General features: G+C 34.0%; 2 non-coding genes and 1 pseudogene across 2 annotated transcripts; all 3 read right to left on the bottom strand.

Annotated features, from left to right (window-relative positions):
- Positions 1–13882: 13882 nt before the first annotated feature.
- LOC121758210 lies at positions 13883–13968 on the bottom strand (annotated as a pseudogene).
- Positions 13969–14127: 159 nt separating this feature from the next.
- On the bottom strand, positions 14128–14220 carry LOC121758187. Its single transcript, XR_006041371.1, has one exon. It is a non-coding gene; the product is annotated as a small nucleolar RNA snoR26 (small nucleolar RNA).
- Positions 14221–14256: 36 nt separating this feature from the next.
- On the bottom strand, positions 14257–14350 carry LOC121758203. Its single transcript, XR_006041376.1, has one exon. It is a non-coding gene; the product is annotated as a small nucleolar RNA snoR27 (small nucleolar RNA).
- Between the last annotated feature and the right edge of the window lie 5251 nt (positions 14351–19601).

Below are 19601 nucleotides of genomic sequence, written 5' to 3'. Positions count from 1 at the left end.
AACTCAAAATTTTGGAGTACGAGATTCCTCTGCGGCTGGCCACGGCTACCCTTATCTCGTGTCTAAGGCCAGAACGGAATTTTGCGTCCATCTTCTCATCGGTGTCCACTAACTCGGGCGCATATCGGGTCATTTCACAAAGAGCACGGTCGTACTCCGTCACCGTCATGTTTCCCTGTTTTAGGGTGTGGAACTCCACTATCTTCGCCCGTCTATAGCTCATGGGAATGAAATTGTCGTACACCTCTTCCTTGAATTCTTCCCATGTGAGCGCCTTGTGGCGGGCAGGGTTCATAGTTCGTCGTTTAGTTTCCCACCAAAAATCGGCAGGTCCAGTCAGTTGATACGTCACGCAAGCTAGACGTTCCCTATCGGTGCATCCCATGAAGTCAAATATACGCTCGAGGTCGCGTATCCAAGCCTCTGCCTTCGGGGGCTCTCCCAGTCCGTCAAACTTGGAGGGTTTTCCTTTCGGAAGACCTTAATGTATTCTCTCTCTTGAGGTTGAGGTGGGGGTGGTGGTGGAGGAGGGGGTTGATTCCCGACACTTCCCTCTGATTGTTCCTCCATGTCGTTCTCCACTTGTGGGCCACGTCTGCGTCTTGGTGGCATTCTGGTCTAAAATACAAGTTAACATCGTTGTTAGTATTCGTTGTTATCAAAATCGTAACTTCCTAGCATTCGTCGCACTCTGACGTTATATTGGGCGCCCTTATATGCGGGTTGTTTTATCCGTGCCATTTACGCGAAGACGAAGGTTTTCCAACATATATTCTATCTCGTTATTTGTGATAAATCTAGGGTTCGTCACGCATCACCAAATTTGAGGCCGCCCTAAGGCTTCCTATGTTCACATGCTTATGTCATAGTACTTTCACACATAACACATACTTAAGTCATCATACCAATCTGGCTCATGTCTCACATAATCATACCATAACAATATTATATTCGCACACACAACACGTGCTTAGATCATCTTGCCAATCATGTTCATATTCCACATAATCACACTATCACAATATCATTTTCACACATATAACACGGGTTTAGATTATCATGCCAATCATGCTCATGTCCCCCATAATCATATCACTACATTATCATCTTCACACATAACGTTTATTCACATGCGTACACTTGCCAAAACATCCTCATCATATCATCATCAATTTCATACATCAATCTCACATTCTTTCAACAACTTAAACATACCTCACTTTCTTTGGTTGAGCGTGATGCTTCGGATGTTGAGCCTTCGTGACGCTTCTAGTCTAGGGGTACTGATCTAGACTTCGACTGAAAGAAGACTCTCGGACCAGAGCGAAAGAACGAAGCTCTGATACCACTTTGTCACGACCGCCCTCACTAAGGATAGTAAAGACGGGGAAATCGTGACTAGGGAAGGGACGAAGGAGCAGGAAAGAAAAAGGGGAAAACAATGAAAGACAACATCTTAAACAAAGCTTCAAAAGAAGAGTTTTAATCGATTAAACAATTAAGGAGCGGGTTAATATCTCAAGGTAAATAATGTTAAAAAGTAGTGTGGGGCAAAACGAAAGACTTTAACAAGAACGATTCGAAACATGACAGCGGAAAAACAAGTATTAGAGGAGAGTCATAGGATGACGCCCATGTTTGAAGACACGACGCATCCGGGGATTCCTAAAGCTCACTCAACATCCGCCGCAACATCACCCCTCAACCTGCACATAAAGAAAAAGGATAGGCAGGGCTGAGTACTTGTTGTACTCAATGGGCTCATGTCGAAAACATTTTATAACAGTTATGTCATCCATACCGGTGAACTCCAGTTTTTACGTTTATTTAAGAAATATCACGAGTATCACAAAAACACTTTTCACAGATCGGCCGGTCAAAACAATCTCCCCACTTTCTCATCAATCAATCAATCACATCCTCTTACCATAGTGCGACGAAAGTGTGGCCACACTATTCGCCCACGAGACAGGCCGACTAGCAAGGACGGCTCACGATCCCCTCTGTGTACACAGCCTGATAGGGTTTGCGGCCCTACTCAGACCCGAATTCGTTTATCATAGCCCTATAGCCTAACGGAGCGAACTCACAAACTAGGCATCAAGCACAATCTCAACATAGCCCTATAGCCTAACGGAGCAAGCTCAAACGAACTAGGCATCAGGCAAAAATCTCAACTTCAAAACAATCACGGCATGACATAACACTTTAAACCACCCTTATAACACCACATCATATTTTCAGAAAAATAAAGAGGTTTGAAAAGAAAGCCCACCTCGATTGCTTACAAAACACTGTTCACAATTTTATTGAAACACTTGCTCTTCGTACCCACGTACGCACAACAACCCTTGTCAACACCATAAATATATAACACAAGTCAGCCTTCCACAAAAACATATTACCATGCATGTCCTATCGTTTCTTTCACCGTTCTCTCAAAATTACCCAACCCAATGTTCGTCACAAAGATGGAAAAACACACCATAGTATATTTCGACGTATCTCACGCGATCACATCATTAAACACGTTCCTTGGATATACATGCATCATATAATACTTTTAAACTTGAAAATAAATATCCTTTTATCAAGGCATAAAACTGGCAGAACTGCGCGACCGTTTTGTAAAAATCACTATAAATTCACCCGACCTCATATGAAGCTAAATTTTGGTCACAATACAGAGGACACATTCAAGTTCATCCATGAAAATTTTCACACCGAAATCACGTCATTTAGTCAGTTATATCACATATTAAACTCTCTGGTCGGAACATACAATTTCTGACAGCACTGCGCAGTTCATTTGAAAATTTTACCATAAATTTATCCAATGCCCAAAAATGCTGAAAATTTAACACGACTCAGAAGACACTTCACATTTGCATCTAGTTCAAGAATCACATCAATAGGAGGTCATTTGGTCAGTCAAACAGAAAACGAAACATTCTTGGCGAGAACACAGGTTTCTGGCTGACTTGCGCAGTCAACTTCAAAAATTTATTAAAAATTCATTTTTCGTCAAAAGGGGCTGAAATTCACACACAACACGGAAAACACCTTGAAGTTTACTCAGTTAAAATTTCATATCAAAATTCGGCCGTTTGATAGGTAGATTACTCATCAGAAGCTACTGGCCGAACATCACAGATAACAGACACACAATTTCTAAATTAGGGTTTCCTTCTCAATCATCCAAACACCAATTCTCATGCTTGTAACACACAATCATGCTTGATAAGACTCTCTTAAACATGTTTGCACATAAACTTACATCATTCACCAAAGATTTAAATCAAACTTCACACAATTCAATTGAAAACGCATATTTATCAAAGTTTTCAAGCAAACTCACTTTTCCCCCCGATTAAAATTGCGATCTACGATTCCTACACCCACTACATGCATGTAGGATTCAAGAACATGGTTCAAAGGAAAAGAATGAGGAAAAGTGAAGCCAATATACCTTCTTTGACAAAACGAATCGGTAGAAACGAATATAACTCTTGATTCTTCAATAAACTCTTGGCGAATCGAAAGGATCTTGAGTAGAGTAGAAAAACAAGTGTGGGAGAAGATGGAGCAAGGGGAGGGGCGTGTGATTTGAGAGGGAGGCGTGTGAGATGGGTTTAGGGTTAGGTTTTTGGTTTTATTTATAGAGTTAGAAAATAATATATCCCACAATTAATTGAAGATTTGGGAGAATAAATCAAATAAAGATTTGAGAGATTTGGGGGGGGGGGGGGAGGGAGGCGTGAATTATGGGGAGAAATACGGGGAGGATTTTTGAAAATCATAGCTATTTAATTAGCTTATGATTTAATTTGGTATTTCACGGAGTAGAATAAAATAATACGGAGTAGAGAAATTTGTAAAATCCTCCAAAAATAATGAGAAGTAGGCGTGTGGTTTAAGTTTCCTCCCACCAGAAAAATTTCCAAATCTTTAATAGAATAAAGTAAGGCAAGATTGGCTAGAATATTCCAATTCATTCATGGAAAGAAATAAGTAAGAAATCAATTATAGAATACTTAATTTCTCATCTCCCAAAAATAGGAGATTTCGAAAATCATGGAAAAATAAATAAGAATATTTTGGTTTTTGATTTAATTTGGATAAATATCCCAAAATAATTAAATAAATCCAAGAAAGAAGATATTACTTCCAATAAATAGAAATGCCGAAAAGAATTTGAATAAGGTAACTGACACAAATATGCATGATCCTATTTAATTAAATCCCGCCCATTGGAAAACATATCATATTATTCCACATAACTCTCAACCATTAATTTCACATCGTTAACACAACCTCATAGAAATCAATTTCCAAAAATGCATTTCCAAATCAACATCCACATTAATAAAACGAAAATAAGCCATCAAATAAAAAAGTCAAAAATTTTCCGGGGTGCTACAGAGATTTATTCTTGATGGACTAACAACACTCACTTCACTCCGCTGCGGTTCAACCTGCACATTTAGAAATACATGCAGGGATGAGTACAAAAGTACTATGCGAACAAATTGTCAAAAAATACAAATATACATTTGAAAATATTGTCAAGCATCACACTAACACTCATGGTTTTATTTTAAGAAAAAATGCCCGAGGTTACTGAAAACCTTTATTTGACTGTAGTCCAATTTCTTTTTTGTATATCTGATCATCTTCTGCCGTATAACTTATGTTCTCTCACGGTCACCTTAATATTCTTGTGCCGGGAAGGTGGCCACCTTCCACAGTCACTAGACCCGCCCTTTGGCCATAGGTCTATCGTGTACACATTAGTTCGAGTAGGGACACTACCCTCCTCACTTAGACCCAAATTCGATTCACAACTCTCTTGGCCTTATACACAAAATAATTATGGCGAGACAACATCTTTTGAAAATAAACAACGAACATAAGTTCCAGTTTTCTCAAATATCACTTGCAAATAAATTTAATATTTATCCACACTAGTCTGTAGGATAGACAATTCACTACGTACGCTTTCCAAGGTTTCAAGATAAATTCTTTATTTCTCGATGTTATTCTCCTTGTTAGTTTTTACCTTTTTGGAAAAGAAAATAAAAGTCGAACAATTCTTAGCTTCGAGAAGACGGAGTAAAGTACCCAAATATTTATTTGGCTTATGTTAGATTTCAAAAATGAATTCAAATCGTAAATTAAATTATTTTAAGCTTAATTAATTACACAACAAGGAGTAATTAAAACTTATTAATTGTACCTATACTTAAATTTAGGTTAAAATTAATTATTAACACTTCGTCCCAAAAGAATTATTTTTGAAATTAGGCCATGACCATCTTTCATCTCCATTTATTCACTCTTCATTTATTTACTGCATCCCAACAACAAATAAACATTAACCCTACACATCAAACTCACCTTCCACCCCTCATTTCCTGCCGCCATCGTCCGTTGACTCCAGCGTGGTGCCCCGCCACCCCTCCATCTTCAAATCCAACTTTCTCTCCCCGGGTCTGCCGCCGCTGCCATTGTGCACCCCAGAGCAGCCTCCCAGCCCACTCCCTCCTTGTTCTAACACCACCACCACCACCACCACCACCGGATGCCGACGTCAGCCCGATAAGGTTAGTCTTATTTTCTTCCCTATTAATGTATATTCCTAAGATTAAATCTTTGTCTTACAAATTCTGGTGTTTCACTTATACAAATTCGTAAAGATTTCAATTTTAGTGATGATTCGTATTTTAATCATATGTTTAAGACCAAAATTGATCTTTACTCGGTACAAAAATACAAGCATTGCACCCACATATACACACAGAAAAAAAAACACTACACACACTTCATATACTCCACATAATATACACACGATATACACTTGAAATAAACACACGATATACACTTGAAATAAACAGACTAAATACACTATAAACAAAACACACATTATATAGGCAAAGTATGCACACAATACACGCACTGCACACACATCCAGTACAAAGTACACACACAATATACACAAAATACAAACACTTTACACACTATACACAAAACAAACAAACTAAACACACACTATGCACAAGATATAAGCATTGCAACACACACAACACAAAATTCACACAATTTACACAAAACACCCACAGTAAACAAAATACAAACACTTCACACGCTATACATAAAACAAACATACTAAACACACTAAACACGAAATATACACACTATACACAAAATATACACTTCACATACAACACACGTAATACAAAATACACACATTACATGGAAACTATGCTAAAAAATACACAAAATACGCACATTACACACTACACACACTATATGCAAGAAATGCACATCACACACACACTATAAATAAAATATACATTATACACAAAATGCATACAGTATACATTATAGTCAAAATGCACTACAATAAAATATACATTATACACAAAATGCACTACAACCAAATATACATACACAGTATACACACACTGCAACCAAATACACTATAAATCAAATATACATATAGATAATACACAATTATACACAATATACGAAGTATACACACAACCCAAAACATACACAACACACATTATACATGTGAAAAAGCTCTATATACAACATGCACTAAACACACTCTACACACAAAATACAAGCACTAAACCAACATATAGTGTACGTAATACACATGCTATACATAAAATATATACGTATATGTAATACACACGTAACACACAATACACAAAATACATACACTAAAAACACACTATATACAAAATACAAGCATTGCATCCACATATGCACACAACAAAATAATACACACACTACACACACTTCATATACTCCACAGAATACACACACTATACACGAAAGAAACAGACGAAATACACTATAAACAAAACATACACATTATAATAGACAAAGTATTACACACACTATACACAAATTATACATGCACTATAAAAATATAAATAACACACTATACATAAAATATATGCGCTGGACATACGCTATACACAAAATACAAGAACCGCACACATGCACCCAACACAAAATACACAAAATATACACAATATACCCATAATATACAAAAAAAACACAAACACTTCACACAAAACAAACAAACTAAACACACTATACATAAAAGAACGCACTTTACACACATTACAGAAAATAAACTAAGTATAGACAAAGTACACACATTTTGCGCACACTATACACACATTTTGTTGCAACTATTCCCAAACCAAACATAGTAATCAAACTATACACAAAATATGCACATTACATACTCACTATAAACTAAATAAACTTTATTTTAAAATGCACGCACTACACATTACAAAAAATACAGATAACTACACCTACAAAATACATACATACTACACAAAAGTACATGCACAAAAATACACATATACATACATACTACACAAACGTACATGCACAAAAATACACATAGCACACACTATAAATACGATATACACAAAATACATGTATTGCACCAACATATATATATATATATATATATATATATATATATACAACAAAAAATACACATTGCACATGTACACGCTGCATACATTACACATAATGTACACGCTACACAAACCACACTATTCAAAAACATACATTATGCAAAAAGTTTACACACTACGTACAATATACACAGTGCACATACTACGCACTATACACTATATTTACACACTACACCACCTTACACAGTTCACATTACACTTTAACTACACACTACAAATTGTATACACACGCTACACACTACACAAAAATACACATTACATGCACACTATACACAAAATAAACATACTAATAATACTATACACAAAACACACACAAATTACACACACACCACTACTCACAGTATACACACTGTAGTGTACACGCTATAAACGCACATTACAAACACTATAAACTAAATATACACTATACATAAAATGTCGTGCACTACATATGGATACATAATATAAACAACTACACACAGTACATAAAGCATACACACTGCACACATTATACAAAATATACAAACTACACACACTATACGAAATATACGTGTAGAAAATATACACATAGCACACACTATAAACATACTATACATAAAATACACCACTATACTCAAAATACATACACTACTCACAAAAAATATACATGTATAGATATAGCACCAAATGTATAGAAGATGTATAGCACCAAATATAAATGCATGATACAATTAGATTTAGATTTCTTTAATATGTTATTTACTACTCCCTCCGTCCCTAATAATTTGTCATCCTTTGACCCGGCACACGGTTCTACGAAATGTAATAGAAAGTGGGTTGAAAAAGTTAGTGGCATGTTCCTACTTTTATATATTAGTTTTATAATAAAATATGAGGATGAGTTAGTGGAAATTATGGTCCACTACCAAAAATGATAAAAGTGAAAGGTGACATTTTTAGGGATAGACGAAAATGAAAATAGGCGCCAAATTTTCAGGGATGGAGGGAGTAGTTTGTAACATAATAATAATAACAATAATAATAATATAATAAATATTATTAAAATGATAATAAACTAAATTATAATTATTTACTAATATTTTAATTAGATATAATTCATAAATTCAAAATTTAATAAAGACATTTTTTATTAGTTATTAATTTATAAATAAAAAATAAAATAATAATGGTTACTTACTATTTTATCATTCATAATTGAAATAACTATATTATAATTATTTAATATATTTTTAAAAATAATAATTTTTACTTATTATTATACCATTCATAATTCAAATAACTATATTAATATTATTTAATATATTGTTAATTAATTAGTTTAATACTAATGAAAACAATCATAAATACTAATAATTATTATTATAATATTAATATATTATTACTATTAAAATAATAATTATAATTATAATTTAATATTATTAATACACCTACGCATATTGCTATACACAAAATCTGTACATTATACCCACTATACACCAAAATACACGCACTACAGAAATGAGACACTATACACAAAATATACATGCATTATAGAAATCACACACTATACACAATATACATGAACAAAAAATACCCACATAGCACACAATACAATACACAAAATAAATGCACTAGACATGCCATATACCCAAAATACACAAAATATAAGCACTACACCCGCACATACACAAACCACAAAATACACAAACTTCATATATTGCTTGTAATACACGCGCTATACACAAAAAACCTCATATATTGCACGTAATACACGCGCTATACACAAAACAAACAGACTAAATACACTATACACTATACACAAAACAAACGGACTGAATACACTATACACAAACTGCACAGATTATAGACAAAGTACACATACAATACGCACAATATAAAACACCATACAGTTACTACATAGTATTCACAAAATACACATTAGACGCACACTATATGCACATTTCATTGCAACTATACACAAACCAAACATATTAATCAAACAAAACACAAAAGACACTTTATACACATTAATCACAGTGCACATACTACACACGAGACACACTGATACACACATAACACACTCTAAACACACTATACACACAAAATACAAACATTGCACCCTTATATACACACTGCACATACACACACATCACATAATACACGCAAAATATAAACACACACTGCACAGACATTTCACACACTTTACACACACTATGCATAAAATACACAGTTTACATAAAATACCCACACTACTCACATTATACACACACTGCACAAAACACTCACATTATACACAAAATTTGTACGTACAGAAAATACTATCATAACACACATTATGAGACATTATAAACAAAATACAAGCACTATCCACACACACTAAACACAAAATACACATAGTACTCTACACTCACACTACACAACATAGACACGTACAGAAAATAGCATAACACACACTATAAAGACATTATATACACACATTAAACACAATATTCAAGCATTGTACCCACAATATACACTCTTCACACACTACTCACAAAATACACAATACACAGAACACACACTATACACAAAATATAAACACACACTATATACAGAATATATATGTACAAAGAAAATATACATAACACGCGCTATAAACACATACATAAAATATACTCGTTGGACACACACTATACTTAAAAGCATTGCACATATACTTATATACGTACAAAGCCTTTGTCCTAGCGGCAAGGAGCTTAGACATTATTGACATCAGTTGTAATTTCCTCCTATCTATAGTATAAGAATTTATTTGTAATTTTCTCCCTTATATAGGAGTTAATTTTTAAAAAAAAAGCTCTTGATATCAGTTGTAATTTCCTCCTATCTATAGTATAAGAATTTATTTGTAATTTTCTCCCTTATATAGGAGTTAATTTTAAAAAAAAAGCACTGCACATATACACACAACGCAAAATACACAAAAAAACATAAAATACCAACAATATACACAAAAAAACACACGCACAATACACAAAATAAACAAAGTATACACAATAAAACACAAAGTATACACAAAATACATACATTACACGCACACTATACACACCCTATACACACAGTACACATGCAAAAAATTGTTAAGATTTTCAATGTATATTAATCAATTAAAATTAATTAGGTAATTGAAATAATAACAAAATACACTAATTGACATAATAATAATTAATTCTTATTAATAAAATAATGATAATGATAATTATTATATAATCAATAATTATTATATTGAAAAATAATAATTTATTAGTTTGTAACATATTAATAATAATTATAATAAATGAATGATAATAAACTTAATTAATATTATTTATTGATAGTATATTAGATATAACTCATAAATTCAAAATTTAATAAAGATATTCTTGATTAGTTAATAATTTATAAATAAATAGTAATATATTAATTGTTACTTATTACTATATTACTCATAATTCAAATTATATTTTAGTTATTTAAAATATTATAAATTATTAGCGTAAGAAAACAATTATAAATAATAATAACCAATTTTTTACTATTATAATAATAATTATTATAAGCTATAAATATTATAATTATAGTTATTATTTTTATTATTAAGTACTATAATACATAATTTTAAATTTATAAATAAAATTAAATAATTATTGTTAAATACAAAATAATTAAATACTCCCTCCGTCCCATCTCATGTGATGGATTTCTTTTCGGCACGGGAATTAAGAAAATTATATGTATTGAGTTAAAGTGGAGAGAGTAAAGTATGAGAGAGGAAAAAGTAAGAGAGATAAAGAGAGAATAAAATAAGAGAGAGAGAATAAAGTAAGAGATGGTTGAAGTTTTGGTTTTAGCTAAAAAAGGAAATCAATCACTTGAGATGGGACAACCTAAAATGGAAAGTTAATCACTTGATGTGGGACGGAGGGAGTATATTGAATACTTAAAAATATGTCAGAATCAACAAACTGGGAAAAGATTACCTACGAAAAGTCGTGGAACCATTTCTTTTGAGGAGGAGTTTCCTCATTTTTTGTAGCTTCTTCAAAGTGACATTCCTGAGTGTTGCAACAACAAAATGAAAGGATTGGTTAATCGAGATGTAACTTCCGCGGCTATATAAAATCATATGAAAACTTTTATGAACCTACAGATGTTATGGACCATTAAGACAAAAACATTGAAACAAGTTCAAGTCATACAACTCCACAACATGCAGCAATGAAATACTTCCATTCTGATTAGTAGGTACTAACACGTCCTCCATATGACTTCCTAGTCTTCGTAATATATTATTTAAAATCCCCCAGTTTCTAACATCTTTAGAAGCTTGTGTGTAGCATATAAACATATTTTAGTACTAAACTAGAGGGCCAAGTAAAATGTGTATCACACAAATATAAAGTACCTCCAGTGTAATGATACCACCACCCACGAAAATGCCTCTCTTCCTACTTCTTCATGTACCCAAGATGCATAGGTTATGGAAAGTTTATGTCATGACATCATGAAAAGACATTACTTTAAGTAGTTGTGCAAGTCAAGGAACTCACTTTTCTGTTTTTCCATTCAAGACACCCATCTGCGGCTCCTAGTAATAGTTTTGTACTCTTCTTTAACAAATATCCTGCAAGGAGTAAGGTTATTGCAGATCTGATAAATCCATCAGTTTGTTCTTGTACCTATTTAAAAAATAAATATAAGTTACTCAAACACATAATATCAGACAACGTTTCTATTTTCCCCCCCTCTTAATTTCATGAATAAGACAAAATAGGATAGCAAATTGTATTCTCCATCTAGTTCCTTTACAATTGTAATAGCTTTGGCTGATGCAACTTCTGGTGCCTGTGAAATTGAATCTTGTTAAGAAGGTACTTGCCACTGAATCATCAACATATCTCTAATCTACTACGGGCAAATCAATAAATTTCAATGGTGGAGCTGCCAAACCATTAAGTTAAAATAAAAAAAATTAGATAACTAACCTCATGTGATGCAAATAGAAACAATCTTATGTATGAGATAATATTATGAGATGCTCTTCGTAAAATAGGAAGAATATATCAACTTCACTCCTCCTAAGACTTGCACCTGTCAACTATAAATTTGCTTAAATGGATCAATCAAGAGACATGACACCATTCCTTTAAAATTTCCAAGGACACAAATGGAAAGAAACTAAAAAGGAGCCAAACATTTAGAATTTAAAAATCAAGCAACTGACAAATTTCACAGCAACTAGAACAACTTTGATATAGCAATCCTAGGAAGTTCATGAACATACAAGAGATCCATCAGAAAGACTTTGGCAATGGTAGGAAGTTTTGATTGTCCATATTTGTGGTACTTTTTAGGACAAACCTATATGGGCTGTAGATACCGGTGAGCTATACTTTTTAGGACAAAATAATTACTATAAAACAGCATAGGACAGTCCTATCTAGATTATCCAACTTAATATGTTTTAAGTACCAAACGACTCAAGAAGTAATGTTTGGTCAGTTACAAGAATGTCACACAAAACCAACCTTAAACCTGGATAACTGCTGCATGGTGTGCAGAACCACCCTTGCTGGCAACAGGATAATCCTGAGTATATCATCTGCATTAGGGATGCACAATTAAGAATTATGAAAGTAAGATATAATCTTTGTAAAAAATAAATCATGGAAAATTGTGAATTAACTCAAATCCTTGTGTGCTATACAAATAATAATTGTGATTGATTGGTGTTTTTTTCTTCACATTTTCCTAGAACTCTTTCTTTGATTCTGCTCTCTCTGTTTTTTTCTTTTTTAGATGTATTCCACCAATTTTTTTTCTTTCTGTTTTTTCTTCTTTACTCCCCACTTCGCTCTTATTCTAACCTTTCCATGTGCCTTTCTACACTTTCTGCCCTAGTGTTGCCTGATTACAAAAGTCCTGCAGGGAGAAAGGCTAGAGCTTCATAAGAAATCTGAGTGTATATTACATAAAACTAGATAAGCAATTTCTTTGAACCAACTATCTACTAGCACATACAATTCTCTACCTTAAATTTTGAACTTTTAAAGAAGCAATATGCATGCCATTTTAATACAATAACACAACCTACAATTGGCTAAATATTTACAAATGAAAACTTAATTACTTAAGATAAAAATCTAATGGTTAGTTACACAATGCCAAAAATACATATTACAATGAAGACGCCAAAATCAATGAAAGTCTTGCATAAGAATTGAAAACTATTAAACTCGATAAAGATCAAATTTGGAATAAATAGGTTCTCAACAAAACCAATCACTGAAAATCAAGAGGACGTTGGAACGACAGAGATCGAGGGAGGATTGTTGTGATGACGCAGTAATATACAGCATTAGATTTATTGGATATCAGGGAGAAAATTAATTCTAGATATTGGATCTCAGGATAATAAGTTATCTTCAAAAACTAATTTATTACAGATAGATAACGCAGTAATATACAGCATCACTGATCCAAAAATAAGGCATCAATCAAAATAGGAGGAAGAATTTGTGAAGATCAATAAAAGTTTAGAAAACTAAAGGGAAAAGCAATGCATTTAGTAAAAAACGATAAAACAAATATATTAACAAAGTGGAAAGCATAAAAAGTATGGAAGGAAGGAATGCAAAGTTATAAGCATCTCGGAGTATAATTTCCCCATTGATTTTCTTCATTTCTAAATCAAAGGGCAAGGATGACATTAATGTTTTCTCATCTCGGATGCTTATCTTCAACACTGAACAAATCTGTAAATATGCGGAAAAAAGGATCTCAGGAGCTAGAAGAGTATCTTCAATTCCGAATCGGAAATATCAGATAGATAAAGCAGTTTTAAACTAATGCATCATCGATCCTTCTCAAAAATTGTAAATTAGTTATGAAAATTGAGAAATAAAACGATGACCAGAAAGGAATAACGAACCAGAAGCTCCATAAGTGGATGAATTCCTGTATTGATGACACCATGAAAATGCCTCACTTCCTGCTTCTTCGTGTACCCAAGCTGCGGAGGTCATGGAAAGTATATGTCATGAAATCATGAAAAGACATTGCCTCTATAAGTAATTGGGCAAGTCAAGGAACTCACTTGTCCTGTTTATTCATTCAACACGAACCATCCACAACTTCAGCAATTAGTTTTCGTATTCCTCTTTATCAAAAGTCCTACAGGGAGAAAGGTTAGTGCATCATAAGAAATCTGAGTGTATATACATTAAGAATTTAAAAACCAAGCAGCTGTCAAATTTCACGGCAATAAAGACATAACGACAATGCTAAGAAGTTGATGAACTTACAATAGAACCATCGGAAAGATTATGGCGCAATGGAGGGCCAGATTCACCCTTCACTTGACCTCCTTTTGAACTGATGATATGTCTTAGTTTTTTATCCATTCTGCCTTGTCGGTAGCACTTTCATCCTACAAAACAAGACCGGGAAGAAGCTACACGAGACACCAACCCTAAAAGAAGATTTGAGAGCCTTATTTTCATGCGATTTCAGACCAGTTAAGCGAGGGTACTCCACTAGCGGATTCAGGTATCAAGTTTTCCCTAGTCAAGTTTGCATTCTCATTTTCCGGCCTTGATTTCTCTTCCAGAAGTGCATCAAGTTGAAGACTCGCCAAATCGTCATCTTCCCCTCCCACTACTCCATCACGAAGCTCCCCGTCTCTTCCTCCAACAGTTTATTCTAACTATTTTTTTCTTCACATTTTCTTGGAACTCTTTCTTTTTCTAGATCTGTTCCACAATTTTTTCTGTTCTTTTCCTTTTTTTCTACATCTGTTCCACCGATTTTTCTTTTTTTTCCTTTTTTTCCCCACATATCTGCTTCCTCTTTTTTTCTTCTTTTCTGTTTTTTCTTCTTTTCTCCCCATTTCGAGATCGAGGGAGGATTGATGTGGTGACTACCAATCTTGATGTGGGATCATTATATCAGAATAATATGCATCCCATGTATGAAAGCAGTGTTAGGAAATGGAAGAATGATCTTACCTTATTTGAAATGGGACCTTGAGCAAGGTAAGGTTTTTCATTGCGTAAATGGTGGAAACCATATACAACTTGGGTATCCATACCATCATCACATATAGTATCTTGTCAGAGTGCAATAATAAACATATTAAAGAGAAATTTTAGCATATAAATACAAAGCTATACTGAAATAATTATAAAACACAACTTCATGAGGCTTCACCACTGAATATTTCTAAGGACACAAGAAGTAAATGAGCATAGAAGCACCTCAACCAAAATCCTAATTCGCAAACGGAAAGAAACTAAAACAAGCCAAACATTTAGACTTTATAAATCAAGCGGCTGACAAATTTAACCGCAATAAGAACAACTTTAAGGAATTATGTCCTTAGAGTTAATGGACTTATAAGGACATAAGTGTTGGAAAAATTTGGCAGTGGTTGGAAGCCAATGAACTTACAAGAGAACCATCTGAAAGACTTTGGCGCAATGGAGGGTCAGATTCACCCTTCACTTGACCTCTTTTTGAGCTGACGATATTTCTTAGTGTATTTATCCATTCTTTCTTGTCAGTGGCACTTTCAGCCTTCAAAACAACGGCACTATGAGCTGGGTAGATACCGGGGGGCTCTATTTAACTGTCTATCAATTGAATTTGCAATAATTTCACAAAGAGAAGGAAGCAATATTTGTGTTACCCTTCAGGACAGTCTTATATGTAACTCTACTTGTTATCTTGAATACTCTACTGTGTGTTTTTCCCGTATCCAGCTCATTTTCTTTTTCTAGGTTAGATTCATGACGATTGATATTTGCTGATCACTCCAATAGTTCTTGTAACTATTTAAAAAATAAATATAGGTCAGAGACGTAACAAAATATGACACTTTGGCAGAAAAAGTTCTGTTTCTATTTTCTTCACCTCTTAATTTCATGAATAAGAAAAAACTGGATAGCAAACTGACATTCTCCACCAAGTTCCTATGCAATACTAATAGCTTTGGCTGATGCAACCTCTGTAACCGGTGCAGGTATGACAACCAGCAATATCGCATCACTGCGTTCAGAATACACACTCTGACATGAAGAGAAATGCCATCAGACAACTTAAAAATACCGTTGGCCCTAGGCCATGATTAACAATCGTTAGTATCATTTAGTCAGAATAAGAAGGTCAAAATTCATGCATCCCATGGATCAAAATCAGTGTTAGGAAAAAAAAGAATGATCTTACCTTATTTGAAATGGCACCTTGAGCAAGGTAAGGTTTTTCATTGCGTAAATGGTGGAAACCATATGCAACATGAGATAATTGCCTTTAAAGCTAGAAACCACAATCAAGCCAGAACCCTGGATAGGTAAGGCAATCCAGATTCAAAACATAATGCCATCAATATAGAGCTCAAATAAGAATAATGAAAATGCATGATATTCTAATATAATGTACCAGAAGTTCGAATAAAGAAGAGTTGTGTAGGACATCATTCCAGTGAAACATGTTTGAGTCATATAGCTCCACAACATGCAACAATTTCTGCTTGTGGCATATAAACATATTTTAGGACTAAACAAGAGTGCTCAGTGAAATGTGCATCACACGGCCATAAAGTACCTCCAGTGTGATGACACCACGAAAATGCCTCTCTTCCTGCTTCTTCGTGTACCCAAGCTGCAGAGGTCATGGAAAGTATATGTCATGAAATCATGAAAAGACATTGCTTGTATAAGTAATTGGGCAAGTCTAGGAACTGACTTGTCCTGTTTATCCATTCAACACGATCCATCCGCAGCTTCACCCATTAGTTTTCATACTCCTCTTTAACAAAAGTCCTGCAGGGAGAAAGGTTAGTGCTTTATAAGAAATCTAAATGCATATACATAAAACGAGCCAAACATTAAGAATTTAAAAACCAAGCAGCTGACAAATTTCACGGCAATAAGGACATAAGTGTCGGACAAATTTGGCAATGCTAAGAAGTTGATGAACTTACAAGAGAACTATCAGAAAGACTTTGGCGGAATGGAGGGCCAGATTCACCCTTCACTTGATCTCCTTTTGAACTGATGATATATATGTTAGTTATTTATCCAATTTGCCTTGTCAGTAGCACTTCATCCTACAAAACAACGGCACTTCAGGATGTAGATACTGGGAAGAAGCTTCACGAGACAACCCATGAGAGAAGATTTGGCAGGCCTTATTTTCATGCGATTTTGGATCTTTAAGCAAGGGTACTCCACTAGCTGATTCTGGTAACTAGTTTTCTCTAGTCCAGTTTGCATTCTCATTTTCCGGTCTTGATTTCTCTTCCAGAAGTGCTTCATGTTGAAGCCTCGCCAAATCATCGTCTTCCCCTCCCACTATTCCATCACAAAGCTCCCCGTCACTTCCTTCAACAGCTTATTCTTGCTATTTTTTTCTTCACATTTTCTTCGAACTCTTTCCTTGATTCTGCTCTCTATATTTTACTTTTCTCGATTTGTTTCACCAATTTTCTTTTTTTTACCTTTTTTCCACATCTCCTTCCTCTCTTCTTTCTTCTTTTCTCTTTTTTTCTGCATTTCTTCCACCGATTTTTCTTTTTTTTTCCTTTTTTTCCACATATCTGCTTCCTCATTTTTTTTCTTCTTTTTTTGTGTTTTCTTATTTTCTCCCCATTTTGCTCTTATTCCAACCCTTTCATGTTTCTTTCTACACTTTCTGCCCTAGTGTTGCCTGATTACAAAAGTCCTGCAAGGAGAAGGTTAGAGCATCATACCAAATCTGAGTGTATATACATAAAACTAGAAAGCAACTTCTTTGAATCATCTACCTATTAGCACATACAATTCAAGCATTTCAACTTATTAAAGAAGGAATATGCATGTAATTTTAATACAATAAACACAACCTACATTTGGCTAAATATATGCTAATAAAAACTTAAGTGACCTAAGATAAATATATAATGGTAGTTAGGCATGGATAGTTAAAACAATGCAATGACAAAAATACATATCATATTGAAGACGCCAAAATCAATGAAAGTCTTGCATACGAATTGAAAACTATTAAACTAAAATAAGATCAAATTGGAATAAATAGGTTCTCAACAATACATTTCATATCGAAGACGCCAAATCAATGAAAGTCTTGCATACGAATTGAAAACTATTAAACTCGATAAAGATCATATTTGGAATAAATAGGTTCTCAACAAAACCAATCTTTGAAAAATCAGGAGGATGTTGAAACAACAGAGGGTCGAGGGAGGATTGGTGTGGTGACTACTAATCTTGATGTTGATCATTATATTAGAATATCATGCATCCCATTTATCAAAATCAGTGTTACGAAATGGAAGAATGACCTTACCTTAGGTGAAAACCATTTCGGTATCCATACCTTCATAACATATAGTATCTTGTCAGAGTGTGAGTAATAAACATATTAAAGAGAAATTTAGCATATAAATACGAAGCTATGCTGAAATAATTACAAACACAAATTCATGAGGCTTCACCACTGAATATTTCTAAGGACACAAGAAGTAAATGAGCATAGAAGCACCTTAACCAAAATCCTAATTCGCAAACGGAATGAAACTAAAACAAGCCAAACATTTAGACTTTATAAATCATGCGGCTGACAAATTTAACGGCAATAAGAACAACTTTAAGGACTTATGTCCTTAAAGTTAATGGACTTATAATGACATAAATGTTGGAAAAATTTGGCAGTGGTTGGAAGCTAATGAACTTACAAGAGAACCATCGGAAAGACTTTGGCGCAATGGGGGTCCAGATTCACCCTTCACTTGACCTCCTTTTGAGCTGACGATATTTCTTAGTGTATTTATCCATTCTGTCATGTCAGTAGCACTTTCAGCCTTCAAAAGAAAGGCACTGTAAGCTGCGTAGATACCGGGGGGCTCTATTTAGCTGTCTATAAATTGAATTTGCAATAATTTCACAAAGTGAAGGAAGCAATATTTGTGGTACCTTTCAGGGACAGTCTTAGACAGAACCCTAAACTATACTTGTTATCTTGATTACTAGGCTTTTTCCAGTTAGATTCATACTGATGATTGATATACTTTGCAGATCACTCCAATAGTCCTTGTACCGATTTAAAAAATAAATACAAGTC

Source organism: Salvia splendens, chromosome 1 (genome assembly GCF_004379255.2).
Source record: "Salvia splendens isolate huo1 chromosome 1, SspV2, whole genome shotgun sequence".
NCBI classification, from domain to species: Eukaryota; Viridiplantae; Streptophyta; class Magnoliopsida; order Lamiales; family Lamiaceae; genus Salvia; species Salvia splendens.
This window is presented reverse-complemented; position numbering and strand designations above follow the sequence as displayed.